This window comes from Solanum lycopersicum, chromosome 6 (genome assembly GCF_036512215.1).
Source record: "Solanum lycopersicum chromosome 6, SLM_r2.1".
Lineage (NCBI taxonomy): Eukaryota > Viridiplantae > Streptophyta > Magnoliopsida > Solanales > Solanaceae > Solanum > Solanum lycopersicum.
This window is the reverse complement of record NC_090805.1, coordinates 32,887,202-32,906,803: the sequence shown is the minus strand read 5'-3', so window position 1 is coordinate 32,906,803 and position 19,602 is coordinate 32,887,202. Positions and strand designations below refer to the sequence as shown.

Sequence of the window (19,602 nt, the reverse complement as noted above, 5' to 3'; positions counted from 1 at the left end):
ACCAATGGGCGTCTAGAAACTTGCAAGTGGGCTAGACTTCCCATGCTCCCTGCTTTTCTACTTAAGGCGTCTGCCACAATATTAGCCTTTCCTGGTGATACAAGATTGTAACATCATAATACTTCAGTAGTTCCATCCATCTCCTCTGTCTCAAGTTCAATTCTTTCTGAGTAAAGACATACTATAGACTACGTTGATCTGTATAGACTTCACACTTGACCCCATATTGTTAATGTCTCCATTGCTTTAATGCAAACACAACTGCGGCCAATTCCAAATCGTGGGTCGGATAGTTACGTTCATGCACCTTTAATTGCCTTGAAGCATAAGCAATTACGTTCTTCTCTTGCATTAGCACTGCACCCAAACCCGAATAGGATGCATCACAATAGACAATGAAATTCTTACCTTCCACTGGAAGGGTAAGGATTGGTGCAGTAGTCAACAAGGTCTTGAGCTTCTAAAAGCTTTCTTCACATTCATCCGACCATACAAACGGAACATTCTTCTTAGTCAAGTTCGTCAATTGGGAAGCAATAGAAGAGAATCCCTTGACAAATCGATGGTAATAGCTAGCTAAACCAACAAAGCTCCTTATTTCTGATACATTAGTAGGTCTTACCCAATTCTTCACTGTCTCAATCTTAGAAGGATCCACCATAACCCCATCCTTAGAAACCACATGCCCCAAGAAGGACACTGCATCTAGACAAAACTCACACTTGGAGAATTTGGCATAAAGCCTTTTCTCCCTTAACATTTCCAATATAATTCTAAAGTGCTCCTCATGTTCCTTATTGCTCTTTGAGTATACCATTATATCATCAATAAATATGATCACAAAGAGATCCAGATATGGCTTAAAAATCCCGTTCATCAAGTTCATGAAAGCAGCAGGGGCATTCGTAAGACCAAAAGACATCACTGCAAATTTGTAATGCCTATACATAGTCCGAAAAGCAAACTTTGGCACATCCGTTACCCGTATTTTCAATTGATGATAACTGGATCTCAAGTCAATCTTAGAGAAGACACAAGCACCTTGTAACTGATCGAACAAGTCATCTATGCAAGGAATGGGATTCTTGTTCTTAATAGTTACCTTGTTCAACTGCCGGTAGTCTATGCACATCCGAAAACTCCCATCCGTCTTCTTCACAAATAACACCGGAGCACCCCAAGGAGATGCACTTGGTCTAATGAAGCCCTTGCTCAACAACTCTTGAAGTTGGGCCTTTAACTCTCGTAACTCCGCGGGAGCCATTCTATAAGGGGGTATACAGATAGGGCGAGTACCAGGTTCCAGATCGATGCAAAAGTCAATATCTCTATCCGGTGGCATACCAGGAAGATATGCATGGAACACATCCAGAAACTCACGGACTACCGAAACCGACTCAATTGGAGGTACTTGGGTAGTATCATCCCTGAGATGTGTCAAGAACGCTAAACAACCCTTACTAACCATTTTCTTAGCATGAAGAAAGGAGATCATACAAACCATATTGGAAGTGTAGTCGCCCTCCCACAATAACGGATCTGTCCCAGGCTTGGCTAACGTCACAATTTTAGCATTACAATCCAAGATCGCAAAATTCGGAGAAAGCCAAGTCATACCCAGAATTACATCAAAATCAACCATTTCTAAGATAACCAAGTCTACATAAGTATTTCTCCCCACCAAAGTCACCAAACAAGACCTATACACTTTTTCAACTATCACAGACTCACCCACCGGAGTAGAAACACAAATAGACAAGTCAAGCAATTCACAATGTAACTTAAGACCATTAGCAAATGCGGAAGATACATATGAAAACGTAGAGCCAGGGTCAAATAATACAGAAGCCATACAATCACAAACCAAAAGATTACATGTGTTAACAACATCTGATGTCTCCGCTTCCGACCGCCCGGGGAAAGCGTAACAATGGGCCCTATCACCAGTCTGTCCGTTGCCTCTAACAGGTTGCGCTGCAGTAGTTCCCATTTGTCCGTCACCCCGGCCGTTTTGATGACCACCATTACCTCGGCCACCACGTCCTCCAGAATAACGGCCTCTACCATGAACACCTCTACCTCTAGTTATTGGGGGTTTATAACTCTGTTTTGGACAATTCCTCCTAATATGTCCAGTCTCCCCACATCCATAACACTCCCTGGAGTCAAGCATAGGTCTCTTAGAGAAGTGTTGACTGGTCTGAGGTGGACCCCCAACTACAGTCTGTAATGAAGACTGAATTGGTCGGACTAAGTAACCTCCCGAACCCTGTCCTCTAGAGTAAGAACCATTAAACTCACCTCCCTTTCGAAACCTTTTTGATGTCGATGCCATGGTGAAGTCATCTGGCTTCACTCCTTCCACCTCTATCACGAAGTCTACCACTTCTTGAAAGGATTTTGCCATGGCCGCTACCTTTAGGGCTGAAATTCGCAGTTCTGACCTCAACCCCTTCACAAAACGGCGAATCCGCTCTTGTGGACTGAAACAAAGTTGGGTGGCATACCGGGATAATGCACGAAATTTAGCCTCATATGCAGTAACCGACATCCTACCTTGCTCTAGGCTCAAAAACTCATCTCTTTTCCTATCCCTCAAAGTCGTGAGGATATACTTCTCCATAAACAAGCTAGAGAATGATGCCCAAGTCATAGGTGGTGCCTCTGTTGGTTGACACTCAACATGTGACCGCCACCACATTTTGGCGTTCCCTTGGAACTAATAAGTCACAAACTCAACACCAAACCATTATACTACACCCATCTTGTATAGTAGCTCATGACAGTCAACCAGAAAATCGTAGGCATCCTCAGATTCAGCACCCTTGAAGACAAGAGGTTTCAATTTCAAGAACTTACTGAAAAGTTCATGCTGATCATTTGTCATTATAGGCCCTGTAGTCAGACGAGGAAACGTGCCTATTTCCAATGAGGCATCCATGCGGGGAGCCACAGTAGCCACATGTTGTACCTCTGGCGCCTGAGGTGCTGGTATAGAAAACACTAGAGGCGCTTGGCCTTGATCAGATAACCCGCTAAGATAAGCAAGAACCTGATTGATCATCTCTGGGGTAGGTTGGGGTGGTAATTCCTCATTCTGTACTTGTTCATTTTCCCCATCCTCCCCTTATCTTACTACTTCCTCAGTCGGTGGAGGAGTCACCGCCCTAGTACCAGATGGGCCAGGCGTTCGTCCTCTTCCTCTACAGGACGTCCTCCCGCGACCTCTATCGCGGCCTCTTGCTACTGCTCCTCTTTGAGCTACAGTCTCAATGGCTGGCTGAGATGCATCTTGTCTTGCCGATGTTGATGTTGGCGCGGATGTTTCTCTAGTTCTAACCATCTGCGAAATAGAGTAAAGATGGTCAGATACCAATTTGTATCACCTAGATACCAATTGGATCCAAGTAATAGTACGAAAGAAAGAAAGAAAGAATGGAATTTTCCTAAAGTCTTATAGCCTCTTAAAGAAAAGTAAAGGCGTACCCCTACCGTTCCTTAAGACTCTACTAGACTCGTTCTTGTGTGATGAGACCAACTAACCTAATGCTCTCATATTAAGTTTGTCAAGACCCAAATCGAGCCGCGACTGGCACCCACACTTACCCTCCTATGTGAGCGAACCAATCAATACAAAACCCAACATTTCGAATATAATAACACAATATAATGCGGAAGACTTAAACTCATTAATGAAAATCAATTAATAACTTCTAAAAACTCGACAACTATTATTATCCCCAAAATCTGGAAGTCATCATCACAATAACATCTATCCTCAAATTACTAAAGCTAAGAGTATCTAGAAAGCTAGAATAAATAAAAAGCTAGTCCATGCCGGAAGTTCAAGGCATCAAGACATGAAGAGGAAGATTCAGTCCAAGCTAGAAGCATTAGCTCACCCTGAAATCCGGTGTAATAAAAACTGGCTAGAGTTGCGGTTGAGTTGAAGACGACGGCACGTTTGCTGCACTTCACAATTTAACAAAAAGAAACATACAAGTAGGGGTCAGTACAAAACACGGGTACTGAGTAGATATCATCGGCCAACTCAAAATAGGAAACAATATATATCAAGTAATAATATAAAATCAACTACATTACTCAACATGTAGCAACAACAAGTACTATGATCGTTAATAAGTACGACCAAGTTCACACATGAGGATTCAAGCCTCAATACCACACTCATTTGGGAATTAGGTTCATTAGATTGAGTATATTAACATCTTTCAAGATTTATCACCTTTATTCTTGTGTCGGTACGTGACACTCCGCCCCCTACTACTATGTGTCGGAACGTGACACTACGATCCCCTAGTTCTACGTGTCGGTTCGTGACACCCGATCCCCTAATTCTACGTGCCGGTTCGTGACAACCGATCCCCTAATTCTACGTGTCGGTTCATGACACCCGATCCCCTAATTCTATGTGTCGGTTCGTGACACCCGATCCCCTAATTCTACGTGTCGGTTCGTGACACCCGCTCCACTAATCTCATTCTATTAATTAATCAAGCCTTCTTTTATATCAAGGCATCATCATTAACAAGGTACATTTAGGATTAGAGATTCAATAGACTCATCATGCTTATTCATCACAATTATGTAATCACATCATGTAAGCACACAATTAAGCATATAGAAGGTTTTATAATACTACCCAACACATATCATTCGCTATTAAGAGTCTACTACGAATAGCATAAAAACCATAACCTACCTCCACTGAAGAATGGTGATCAAGCAATCTACTTTCCAAGCCTTTCGTTTTCCTCTTCGTTCTTCTCTCTCTCCCGATCGATCTCCCTCTCTTGTTCTTTCTATTTTTCTTATTCAAACCCTCTTTCTTTTACCCTAATTAGCATATAATTAAGTATAAAAGATGAGGAATTAACCCACTAATTAACTCAAGGTTATCTCCTGTAACCTTGAAGTAATTGGGTTATTAATATTCAACCACTAACTTTATAATTATAAGCAGGAATAGTTCAAAACGCCCCTTACAACATTTAACAGAAATCCGAACCAGCCTAGGATTACGCAGTCTATGACGGCCTATCGTGCCTGCGACGGTCCATCCTGCTGCTTCCGTCACAGAGTTTAGAGACTAGATTTTTACCAAGGGTCTGTGACGGCCCATCACGCTTGTGACGGTCCGTCCTGCCACTTCGTCGCGAAGTTCAGAGAGTCGATTTCAGTACCCAATTTTCAGAATTCTAAGTGTTTTGGAACGAGACACCCTCGATGGTCCGTCGTGCCTACGACGGTCCGTCGACCAAGACAGCTTTTCCAGAATTAAAATCTGCTGCTCAAAACGACTAAACAGGTCGTTACAACACTGAATCTAGCCAAAACTCACACTTGAAGAATTTTACATAAAGCCTTTTCTCCCTCAACATTTCCAATACAATTCTCAAGTGCTCCTTATGTTCCTTCCTGCTCTTGGAGTATACCAGTATATCATAAATGAATACAATGACAAAGAGATCCAGATATGGCTTAAAAATCCCGTTCATCAAGCTTATAAAAGCAGCAGGGGCATTCGTAAGCCCAAAAGACATTATTAAGAACTCATAATGTCCATACCTGGTCCGAAAAGCAGTCTTGGGAGCATCCGTTTCCCGTATTTTCAATTGGTGATAACCAGATCTCAAATCGATTTTTTAGAAGGTACAAGCACCTTGTAACTGATCGAACAAATCATCGATGCGAAGAAGAGGATACTTGTTCTTAATCGTTATCTTATTCAGTTGTCTGTAGTCTATGCACATCCGAAAACTTCCATCCTTCTTTTTCACAAAAAAAAACAGGAGCACCTCAAAGGGATGCACTTGATCTGAAAAGCCTTTTCTTAACAACTCTTGAAGTTGGGCCTTTAACTCTCTTAACTCAGCGGGAGCCATCCTATAAGGCGGTATGGAAATGGGGCAAGTACCCAGCTCCAGATCAATACAAAAGTCAATATCCCTATCCGGTGGCATACCAGGAAGGTCTGCAGGAAACACATCCAGAAACTCACGGACTATCGAAACTGACTCAATTGAAGGTACTTGGGTGGTATCATCCCTGAGGTGTGCCTATAAAGCTAACCACCCTTTACTAACCATTCTCTTAGCACGAATAAAGGAAATGATACGAACTGGAGTGGAAGTGTAGTCACCCTCCCACACTAACGAATCTGTCCCAAGCTTGGCCAACGTTACAGTTTTCGCCTTACAATCTAAGACCGCAAAATTTGGAGAAAGCCAAGTCATACCCAGAATTACATCGAAATCAACCATTTCTAAGATAACCAAGTCTACATGAGTATTGCTCCCCACAAAAGTTACAAGACAAGACCTATACACCTTTTCAACTATCATAGACTCACCCACCGGAGTAGAAACACGAATAGGCATGTCAAGCAATTCACAATGTAAATTAAGACCAGTAGCAAATGAGGAAGATACATATGAAAATGTGGAGACAAGATCAAATAATACAGAAGCCATGCAATCACAAACCAAAAGATTACCTGTGATAACAACATCAGATGTCTCCGCTTCGGACCTCCCAGGGAAAGCATAACAATGGGCCCTATCACCTGTCTGCCCGTTGCCCCTCTTATGTTGCGCTGCAGTAGTTCCAGTTTGCCCGCCACCCCAGTTGATTTGGTGACCTCCATTACCTTGGACACCCCGTCCTCCAGAATAGCGCCTTTTCCATGACCACCTCTACCTCTAACTATTGGGGGTATGTAACTCTGTTTTGGACAATACCTCCTAATATGTCCAGTCTCTCCACATCCATAACACTCTCTAGGTTCAAGCATAGGTCTCTGTGAGAATGACAGAGTCTGGGGATAACCCCCAAACTTAGAGAAGTGTTGACCGGTCTGTAGTGGACCCCCAGCTACAGCCTGCAGTGAAGACTGAATAGGTCGGGCTGGGTAACCTCCTGAACTCTGCCCTCTGGAGTAAGACCCACCAAACTCACCTCCCTTACAAAACTTCTTAGGTGTCGATGCCATGGTGAAGTCGTCTGGCTTCACTCCCTCCACTTCTATCACAAAATCTACCACCTCCTAAAAGGATTTTGCTGCAGTAGCTACGTGTAAGGCTGGAATCTGCAAATCTGACCTTAATCCCTTCACAAAATGGCGAATCCGCTCTTGTGGACTGAACCAAAGCTGGGTGGCATACCTGGATAATGCACAAAACTTAGCCTCATAAGCAGAAACCGACATCCTGCCTTGCTCTAGGCTCAGGAATTCGTCTCTCCTCCTATCCCTCAAAGTCCGAGGTATATACTTCTCCATAAACAAGCTAGAGAATGATGCCCAAGTCATAGGTGGTGCCTGTGCTGGTTGACACTCAACATACGATCGCCACCACATTTTGGCATTTCCCTAAAACTGATAGGTTAAATACTCAACACCGAATCGTTCCACTATGCCCATCTTATGTAGCAGCTCATGACAATCAATCAGAAAATCATAGGCATCCTCAGATTCATCACCCTTGAAAACTGGAGGTTTCAACTTCAAGAACTTAGTGAAAAGTTCATGCTGATCACTTGTCATTATAGGCCCTGTAGTAAACCGAGGAAACGTGCCTATTTCCAATGTGGCATCCATGCGGGGAGCCACAGGAGCTGCATGTTGTACTCTCGGAACCTGAGGTGCTGGTGCAGAAAACACTGGAGGTGTCTGGCCTTGATCAGATCACCCGCTAAGATAAGCAAGAACCTGATAATTCCTTACTCTGCACTTGTTCATTCTCCCCTTCCTCACCCTCTCTTAATACTTCCTCAGTCGGTGGAGGAGTCACCGCCCTAGTACTAGATGGGCCAGGTGCTTGTCCACTACCTCTAGAGGAGGTCCTCCCGCGACCTCTACCACGACCTCTTGCCACTGGTCCTCTTCGAGCTACAGCCCTAGTGGCTTGCTCAGACGCATCTTGTCTTGCCGGTGCTGGTGTTGGCGCGGTTGTTGCTCTAGTTCTAACCATCTGCGAAAAAGAGTGAAGATGGTCAGATACCAATTTGTATCACCTAGATACCAATTGGATCCAAGTAATAGCACGAAAGAAAGAATGAAATTTTTCTAAAGTCTTATAGCCTCTCAAAGAAAAGTAAAGGCGTCCCCCTACCGTTGCTCAAGACTCTACTAGACTCGTTCTTGTGTGATGAGACCAACGAACCTAATGCTCTGATACCAAGTTTGTCACGGCCCAAAACAAGCCGCGAGTGGCACCCACACTTATCCTACTATGTGAGCGAGCCAACCAATCTAAACCCCAACATTTCAACCATAATAAACAGAATATAATGCGGAAGACTTAAAACTCATTAATATGACCAATAAATAACTTCTAAAATTTAATACTTATTATTCCCAAAATCTTGAAGTCATCACACCAAAAACATCTATCCTCAAATTTCTAAGTCTAAGAGTATTCAAGAAACTAAAACAAATAAAAGAGATGGTCCATGTCCGAACTTCAAGACATCAGGACGTGAAGGAGAGAGTCCAGTCCGAGCTAGAAACAGTAGCTCACCCTGAAATCTGATCAGTTGAAGACTGGCTAGAGTTGAGGACGAGTTGAAGATGATGGCACGTTTGCTGCACTCCACAAATAACAAAGAAGAAAATTACAAGTAGGGGTCAGTACAAGGCACAATAACTGAGTAGGTATCATCGGTCAACTTAAAATAGAAAGCAATATATATCAGATAATAACATAAAATCGACTACCATACTCAACAGGTGACAACAACAAGTACCATAACCATTGGCCACAACCCAAGCACATCTATGAGGACTCAAGCCTCCACACCATACTCATTTGGGAAATAGGTTCTTTAAATTTGAGTATATTAACATAATTTAAGATTCATTCTCTTTATCATGCTGGTGTCAGAACGTGACACTCCTATCCCCTACTATCCTGGTGTCGGAACGTGACACTCCGATCCCCTACTATCCTGGTGTCGAAACGTGACACTCTGATCCCCTAATACTACGTGTCAGTTCGTGACACCCGATCCCCAAATCTCATTATTTTCCAGTTCATCAACCTTCCTTTATATCAATGCATCATCATTAATAGAGAGGTTTTTAAGGTTTAAGATTCAACAGCCTCATCATGCTAATTCATCACAATTATATAATCACATCATGCAACCACACAATTAAGCATATAGAAGACTTTACAATACTACCCAATACATATCAATCACTATTTAGAGTTTACTATGAGATATCATAAACCATGACCTACCTCCACTGAAGAATCGTGATCAAGCAAGCTATCCCCCAAAGCTTTGCTTTCCTCTGCGTTCTTCTCTTTCTCTCGCTCGTTTCTCTCTTCTTTTCTTTGTTCTTTCTATTTTTCCTTATTCAAACTCTTTTCTTTTACCCTAGTTATCATCTAATTAAGTATAAAAGATGGTAAAAGTAACCCACTATTTATTTCAAGGTTATCTCCTTTAACCCCCAAGTAATTGAATGATTAACATTAAACCACTAACTTTATAATCATAAGCAGGAATAGTCCAATACACCCCTTAAAAACTTTTAATAGAAATCCGACCCAGTTAGGGTTACGCAGCCTGTGACGGTCCGTCATGACTGTGATGATCCGTACTGTAGGTCCATCACAAAGTTTAGAGAGTCGATCTCAGTACCCAAATTTCCAGAGTCTAAGTGTTTTTGAACGAGACCCCCTCGACGGTCCGTCGTGCCCATGACATTCTGTCGTGAGATCCGTCGACCCAGGCAGCTATTACCAGAAATAAACTCTACTGCTCAAACGACTAAACATGTTGTTACATATTGTTGATAATACGTTACATTATTTAAGTGTATATTACATTTTTTATCCAAAATTATTGATGCATTTGTTATCTATATAACACATATTGTGATAATGTGTTACATGGTTACATTTGTATTATGTTTTGTATGATGAATTATGGATGCATTTGTTATCTATATGGCGTACATTGGGAATCATTGTTTATGTTTATATTATGTTTTGGGAAAATACATAATTACTCCGCCAGCATATGTCCAAAATAGCTGACACACACTTAAACTATATTAAGGTTTTATTACCCCCTGAACTTATTTTATAAATAATTTACTACCCATTTTGGCCTACGTGACACTAGTTAATGTCAGTATGCGTTGAGCCACAAGATATTGTCACGTGGCCTAAAAGGGGTAGAAAATTATTTATAAAATAAGTTCAACGGATAATAGGACTTTAGTATAATATAAGTGTTTCTTTGAGATATCAGACATAGGTTGAGGGAGGGGTACTTGTGTATTTTCCTTTATGTGTTTATACAATGTTGAATCTGTATCTATATAACACATATCGTGATAATTTGTTGCATTTTTATGTTTATGTGGTTTATTAAGAAGTAATGATTTATTTGATATCTATATAACATATATTGTAATAACGTGTTTAACACTTATATTATGTTTTTATATTTTAGAATTAGTGATGCAATTGTTATCGATATAACACATATTATTAAATAAAGTTCTTACCAAACATTTTATGGCACAAGAAAATAAAATGATAAATTAATTATTACTATCAAACTATAATCTAACGAGTTATAGTTTTATTTAATTCAAATTGACTTTTGATGACTGAAATGATACACTAACTTTGTCAAATAACATGTATATTAGGTAGCAATATAACCTTATGTTCTTTTTTACCAATTTTTTTTAAAAAAAACATTTGACATTTTTGGATCTTTTTCATGTGGGAACGAATATGTATAACAGTCAAACACAATGAAGAACATATTATTTATCTTATTAAAAAGTAAGAGAATGAGTAATCACTAACCTATACCGGTAATCATGAAATTATGTTTTTCGAGGGTGCAAATTAGGACCTTATTATAAACAAACCCACAAACAACAGTAAAATATAACAACAATCAAGCAATACCAATTTCTAATGATTTATATAAAGACTCTACTGGAAACAACTTCACAAACTAATTCAATGACAAAACGTCAATCAAACAACAATATTTTTCCATGGTGCAGATCACGATCGAGAAACTACCCCACAAACTTCTGCAACAACAACAATCATGCAATGACATTGCAACCTCAAGTTCACATAGTGCTTTCTACCTTACCTCAATACTCTTACTTGCCAATATTGTCTAACTATCAAAATTATGAATCTGATCACTTCAACAATTATGTTGTTGCTAATGTCATTCATCAAGTTAACTCTATAATAAATGACTTATTTCACCATTAGATCACCCCTTCACCTTTGATGATCGAGCCTTGAGGTACCAACAATGGTGAGTATATTAAACATGATTACTATCATGAATTCGATCAATACATTGTAGATAATCACGAGATAGATATGAGTTCATCATAATATAACATGAATAATTTTGTTAATGGTGAGATTACTACATAAAACAACTTTGTCAATGGTGAGACTATTACATTGAACAATTTTGTCAATGGTGAGACTATTAGTACATCAAAAGGAGATTTCTAACATATTTGGTATTTTTACAATAATTGATTACCTTTTGTCACACCCCTTTTTCACGCAGCAGCGTAAGGGTTTTTCCAATTTAAGTGACATTTTAAAAAGAGATTATTTTATTTCTTTCAGAGTCGCCACTTGGAATTGAGTTATGGTGTTCCAACTCACCTTATTTACATCCCTAATCAAAAGGAAGTTGACTCATTATTTTATGGTCTGCGAAATTAAAAATCAGGTAAGGAATTCTGTTGACCGAAGGAAAGGTATTAGGCACCCCTCAATCCCGTAGTTCTAGCACGGTCGCTTTATTGACTTTTATATGACTTGACTTAATTTTAAATATATTATGTTTTTTATCTAACAATTTACTTATATCCCGCTTTCTTTGATTTATTTTAAATTACTTTGTAAAATTGTAATATTTTATTAGTAGGTAGTTTATTTGTTTGTATTAAAAGACTAAAAGTAGTTTAATGTTTTTTGGATCTTAATATTTTATTAGTATTGTCATTATCATAAGCCTAAATTATACATTATCTTAGTTTTATTTTTCTAAAAGAAAATGAACAATATATTATTAAGAACATAGATAAAAATAAATTAAAATAATACACCTTTTCATATAATTTTTTACATTTTCTTATTTTAGTCAATAAAATGAAAAGAACCCAGTAATTAATATCAATTTTATTTATTTATTTACTTTGTACATTTTGGGTCACTTTAATATTGTTTTTCATTTTTTTAAAATTTCGTTTCTCTTTCTTCTTATACTTTACCTTATTTTTCTTTTATATTTTCTCCTTATTATTTTTATACTTTTATGTTTTATAATTTTTTTTACGTCTTTTCCTTTTATTTAAATTTTTATTTTTTTATTCTTTCATCATGAATGAATTAATTGATTTTTTTTTTTAAAAAAATCGCATTAAAAGAAATGTAAAGATAGTGTAGGTTTAATTTATTTTATTTTTATTTTTTATTCTTCTCTTTTTTAAAAATAAATAAATACAGTTTTATTAAATATACAAAGTGAAAAAGTAACTTAATAAATAAGAGCTAAATTTGATCTAATTATTACTAACAGCATACTATAGAATATTAAGCTTCGAATTTTAATAAAGAACGAGATTATAGGAAACTTTAGAGCAAACAAGAATAAATACATTTTCTATAAATTTTACTCTAAATATAGTAACATAAAATATCAATCTGTTTCATATCATAATGTAAAAATTAAGCATACATACATTTAAAACACTTTATATCATTGAAATCATATCTTGAATAATTCTGAAACCAAATAATATAATAAAGATCAAGAGTTACCTTTTGTGAAAAATAATTCACAAAGAAAATATCTCGATAAGGACCACGAATTTGAAGTCTCGAATTCCACTATTTTTGAGTTTTTTCTTTTTGTGCGTGTGTTCCTTAGGAAAAAAAAGGGTGAAAAGTTTTCTTTTTTTGTTTTTCTTTTCCTCTCTTTTGCTGATTTTTTTTATTCCTTCCTTTTGCTAATTTTTTTCTCTCTTTGGATTTCTAAAATTTCTTCTTCTCTTTTCCTTTGTACTACTTTTTTCTTCTTTTTCCCTTCTTTCCCTTATTAATGTATATATATTTATGTAAAATATGTGTATATGTGTATGGAAGAGTTGAATTAGTGGAGTGGGATGTGGGGTGAGTGGAGAGAAATTGTGAAGTGGGGTGGGATAATGGGTAGGTTAATTTCTTTTAATTTTTTTTGTTATGAAATAATAATAATAATAATTAAGAAGAATTAAATAGCTAGATAAAAATATATAAAAATTAAAATCACTAATTTATTAAAACTTTGAATGAATAAATAAAAATATACCTTAAAGTGTTATTCTAATTTTTTGTGGTTTTCATATCTTTTAAAAATAAACTTAATAAAATAAGATAAAAGTCAAAATATTTATAAAAAATATTTATGCTCTAAAAAAGGTATAAAACTTAAATTCGGTCAAAAATTATGTGTCTACAGTTTGCCCCTCTTTGACTGGAAACGCGAAGAGTATTCAGACAAAGAAGTAGACAAAGTGACAAGTTTTGACCGAACTCTTATTTGAAAGACCAAAATTTATGCGACCGAGTCCTTGTTTTGGACAGCCTACATATCCCAGGTTACACGGGAATCAGGTCACGTGTAGTTCAAGGAGATGAGGTGATGAGGTTGAGTTAAGTGGGGTTCCATCGAGGCTTTAGATCGCGACTCTTATTCTTACATAAAAATATAAAATTGAAATCTAATAGTTAAAAGAAAAACAAATGTACAAACTTCTATCCATGCAGTTTTTCTTGAATCTACACTTGAATTTTGACTTTAATATATCACCTTGATTTTTTGGTGAATATCTTAACCTAGAATTGGAATGGAGGCTACACTTGCCACTTAGACGGAACTTTTGACATTCTTCAAAATGACCGTTTCTGTCACTTTGCCTTCTATATCTTCTAAGTAAAGAGCACAATTGGGTAATACCCTTTTAACAACAAATGGTCCTCTCCAATTTGGAGAAAATTTGCCTTTGATTTCGGCATGATGTGGCAAAATGTGTCTCAACACTAATTGACCCTCTTTAAAATGTCTGGGACGCACCTTTTTGTTATATGCACGTGCCATTCTTTTCTGATATAATTGTCCATGACATACTGATGTTAGACGCTTCTCATCAATCAAACTTAATTGCTCTAACCTAGTTTTGATCCACTCATCATCATCAATTTCAGCCGCCACAATAATTCGTAAAGATGGGATTTCAATCTCTGCAGGTATAACTGCCTCAGTCCCGTATACCAGTGAATATGGGGTAGCTCCCACTAACGTACGGACTGTAGTGCGATAACCCAACAAAGAAAAAGGCAACTTTTCATGCCCTTGTCGAGAACTTTGCACCATCTTACGAAGTATCTTTTTATATTTTTGTTAGCAGCTTCTACAGCCCCGTTTGTCTTTGGGCGATACAGAGTCCAACTTCGATGCTCAATCTTAAATTGGTAGCATACCTCTTGCATTAAGTGGCTGTTGAGATTTGCGGCGTTGTCAGTTACAAACACCTTTGGAATACCAAACTGACAGATGATGTTGAAATGGATGAAATCCACCATGACCTTCTTGGTCACTGACTTGAAAGTTACTGCTTCCACCCACTTTGTAAAATAATCAATGGCCACCAAGATGAAACTGTGACCATTCGATGTTTTTGGTTCTATCGGTCCAATCACATCCATTCCTTATGCCATGAAAGGCCATGGAACAAACATAGCATGCAACTCAGAACGGGGAGAATGTATCAAATCACCATGTATTTTACATTCATGACATTTACGAACAAATCGTATGAAATCCCGCTCCATGGTGAGCCAATAATATCCTGCTCGAAGTATCTTCTTGGCTAGAACATATCCATTCATATGAGGTCCACAAACTCCTGAGTGTACTTCAATCATGATTCTGGAAGCCTCTTGAGCATTTACACACCTTAGAAGACCTAAATCGGGTGTCTTCTTGTATAGTATGCCTCCGCTTAAGAAAAAAACCCTGGCTAGTCGTCGAGTAGTCCTTTTTTGATTACTAGTCACATTTTACGGACATTCTCCAGACTGAAGATATGTTTTGATATCGTGAAACCAAGTCTTACCATCAAATTCCTCCTCAATCATGTTGCAATAAGCATGTTGATCACGAATTTGTATGTATAAAGGGTCGATATGGGCGTCATCAGGTTGTTGGAGCATCGAAGATAAAGTGGCCAATGCATCTGCAATCTCATTGTTCATTCTGGGAATGTGTCTAAAATTTATCGACACGAATTGTTGACAAAGACCTTGTAAACAATGTTGATATGGTATGAGCTTTGGGTCCCAAGTTTCCCATTCTCCTTGAATTTGATGAACTAGTAAGTCTGAGTCTCCTAACACTAACAATTCTTGGATGCCCATGTCAACAGCTAACCTCAGACCCAAAATGCATGCTTCATACTCAGACATATTATTAGTACAATAGAATCTAAGTTGGGCTGATATAGGGTAATGTTCCCCTGATTCAGACATAAGAACAGCTCCTATTCAAACTCCTTTCCTGTTAGAGGAACCATCAAAGAATAACTCCCAACCTTGATCGTTATTGTGAATAACTTCATCGATACAAGATATCTCTTCATCTGGAAAATAGGTTTTAAGTGGTTCATATTCTTCATCAATAGGGTTCTGTGCCAAATGATCTGCCAATGCTTGAGATTTCATTGCGGTCCGCGTTATATATATAATGTCGAACTCTATGAGCAATATTTGCCATTTTGCAAGCCTGCATGTGGGAATGGGCTTTTAAAAAATATATTTCAACGGATCAATACGAGAGATGAGATAAGTAGTGTAAGATGAAAGATAATGTTTCAACTTCTGTGCTACCCAAGTTAGGGCACAACACGTTCTTTCAAAAAGGGTGTACTTCGCTTCGTAAACGGTAAACTTCTTGCTGAGGTAATAAATGGCCCGCTCTTTCTTCCCAGTGTCATCATGCTGACCCAGTACACAACCAAAAGAATTATCCAATACTAACATATACAATATCAAAGGTCTTCCCGACTCAGGAGGAACCAGCATAGGGGGATTCGATAGGTAATTCTTAATTCTTTCAAAAGATTCTCGACATTCTTCGGTCCACTCGACTGTGGCATTCTTTTTCAACAACTTAAATATAGGCTTACAAGTTGTTGTGAGTTGAGCAATGAATCTGCTAATGTAGTTTTACCTTCATAGAAGGCTCATAACCTCAACTTTGTTCTTTGGAGGTGGCAGTTCTTGAATTGCTTTTATTTTTGAAGGATCCAACTCGATACCTCTTCGACCGACTGTAAACCCCAAAAGCTTCCCCAATGGTACTCTAAATACACATTTTGCAAGATTAAGCTTGACATTATACCTGCTGAGCCTTTCGAAGAATCTCCTTAAGTCTTTCACATGATTTGACTGTTTTTTAGATTTAATGATAACATCATCCACATAAACTTCGATTTCTCTATGCATCATATCGTGAAACATGGTTGTCATTGCTCTCATCTAAGTTGCCCATGCATTTTTAATCCAAAAGGCATAACACGATAACAATATGTACCCCATGGAGTGATAAAAGATGTTTTTTCTGCATCTTCATCTTCATCATCCATAATAATCTGATGGTAGCACGCATAACAATCCACAAAAGATGCAACCTCATGTTAAGCACAATTATCCAATAAAATATGGATGTTAGGAAAAGGAAAATCATCTTTTGGACTTGCCTTATTCAAATCACGATAATCAACAGACATCCGAACTTTGCCGTCTTTCTTAGGGACGGGTACGATATTGGCTAACCAAGAAGGATATTGAGAGACTTGAATGACTTTGGCCTCAAGTTGTTTTGTGATCTCATCTTTAATTATTACACTCATGTTGGTTTTGAGTTTTCTCAACTTCTGCTTTATCGGGGGAAAATTAGGATCAATTGGCAACTTGTGAACAACCATGTCAGTGTTTAATCAAGGCATGTCATCATAAGATGAAGCAAAAACATCTTTGTAATCAAACATGGCCTGGATTATATCGTCCTTTTGATGTCGAACATGTACACTTATCTTAGTCTCCTTAATAATTTCTTGATCCCCGAAATTTATCGTCTCAGTTTCACTCATGTTTGGATTTGACTTATTTTTTAAATGCCTCCTTACTTCTTCAAATACTCTGTCTTCATCATGTTCGATTTTTTGACTTATTATTTCAATATTAGGTCAAAGATTAGATTGGATATTAAGATCTTGCAAAAAATTCTGCATGCATGTCATATCACTAGAATCGGCATAGAAAGAACTGTATAAAAGAAAATGAACAAATATATTAGACTGAAATAAAGATGCAATTACATCCTATTTAAAAGAGAAATAGAATTTTTGAAATAAAACGACAAGATAAAATCCGAATTACAATCCTTGAATGAATCGGACGACAAAAGAAAAATCAAGACAGACTACCAAGACTCGTCTTTAACAGGGAGAGGGGTGGCCTCCCAATTGTTTCGATTGACATCAGACCAATGAATTGCACATCTCTGTCGCTAGTGCCTTCTCTGAGTTCCACCATATAAACCTCGACAAATAAATCTTGAAAATAGTTGATCATTTCTTCGCTAACTTTCATCACTAGCTGTGGAAAAGATGATTGATAAGATTCTGTTGCGCGGGCTTTGATGAAAGATTTGTAGATTGGTTGTATAGGCTTTAAGTGACCATACATCTCTTTTCAACTTCTTTGCCTTCATTTTGTCCTCGACTCTAGGTTGGTAGCCTAAGCCCAAAGTACCGATGCTCTTTCGTAGACTCACAGGATAAGCTCTCTCTTGCAAGTAGATTCCTAAGCCTTTACCCGGCTCAAACCCATGTTTCAACAATTCATTCACCACCATTACAGATGCGATGTGCATATTTGGTTTGGAAATGACACTCCCCTCGGAGAGATGCTCAATAACCACTACCTCAGAAGCTTGATAAACTAGTGCCTCATTCTTATTATCCGTCTTGATAAAAGGGGAGGAAGAGTCTTTGTAGATTGACAAATCCCCCTCACCACGAACAATTACCTCTTGTCGGTCGTATTCAAACTTAATCATTTTATGCAATGTTGAGGGGACTGCTCCAGCCCTATGCACCCATGGCCTCCCCTACAATAGATTGTAGGACGCGTTGATATCCAACACTTGAAAATTCACAGCGAATCCACAGGCCCTATGGTTAGTACGAGCTCTATCTCACCAATAACATCTCTTTTTGACCCATCAAAAGCTCTAACACATACATTGTTGGGTCGGACCCTTTTAGCACTAACATTAAATTTCTTTAGAGTTGATAAAGGACAAATATTTGCTCCAGATCCTCCATCAATTAGAACTCGAGTGACATATGAAAGCTCACACTTTACAGTGATATGTAGGCCTTGGTTATGTCATGTACCTTCTTTGGGTAGTTCATTATCTGAAAAGGTGATGAGGTTTACCTCAAATATTCTCCCAGCAATCTTCTCTAGCTGACTCACTGTAACTTTACTAGGAACATGTGATTCATTCAAAATTTTCATTACAGCCTTACGACGTTCATCGGAATGTATTAGCAATGACAACAAAGAGATTAGGGCTAGAGTTTTTCTTAATTGTTCCACTGCGGAGTAGTCTGATAGTTTCATCTTCCTTAGGAATTCCTCTGCCTCTCCTTAAGTGACCGGACTCTTTATTTGTATTTGGTCATTTTTAGTTTTCCTTAATTCCATCGAGACATAACATCTTCCTGAACGGGTTATTCCTCCTACTTCATCTATTTCTTCATCAATTTCTTTTCCCTTGTATGTCACGACAATAGGCTCATAATTCCAAGGAATAGCTTTGGGGTTAGTCATTGGGAGATGGGATACTTGCCTGATAATCACAGGAGGAATATGGGACCCTCGCACGATCAAGATAGGCTTGTTTTTCCCTTTTGGAACAAACGATTTTGCCTTACTCGGGCTTGCCCAAACATCTTCAAGGGCTCCTTTCACAGTTAAGATGGGTGTGTTTGATGGACTCAACTTTTCTAACACATTTTACGCCCCTAAAGGCATCATTTTTGTTAAATCAACAACATTTGCTGACTTCTCAATGCCAGTTCCAACCCTAAGGATTGGCTTATACGGAGATGAAAACTCTTAATGACCCTTCATTATTTCCAGCATGCTTGTTTCAGTATGCCTCGGCAATGGATTTTGATTGATGTTGGGTCCACTCGGACTTTCAACTATGATTCGATTAGAATTGATCAAATCCTGAATGGCCCTTTTCAAATACCAACATCTCTCTATGTTGTGCCGTGGGCATTAGAACAATATGCGCAATGTTGAGAATAATCCAAATTTCTCAGGGGAGGATTCGACATCTTTCTCTCAATAGGACTCAAAACATTTAACGTCCTTAATTTTTGGAACAATCTAGCATACGACTCCCCAATAGGAGTGAACTCATCTAACGCCATTTCCCTTTTTGTAT

At 38.1% G+C, this 19,602-nt stretch overlaps 1 pseudogene; it reads right to left on the bottom strand.

Annotated features, from left to right (window-relative positions):
- Positions 1 to 12,798: 12,798 nt before the first annotated feature.
- LOC138349130 (uncharacterized) lies at positions 12,799 to 19,280 on the bottom strand (annotated as a pseudogene).
- Between the last annotated feature and the right edge of the window lie 322 nt (positions 19,281 to 19,602).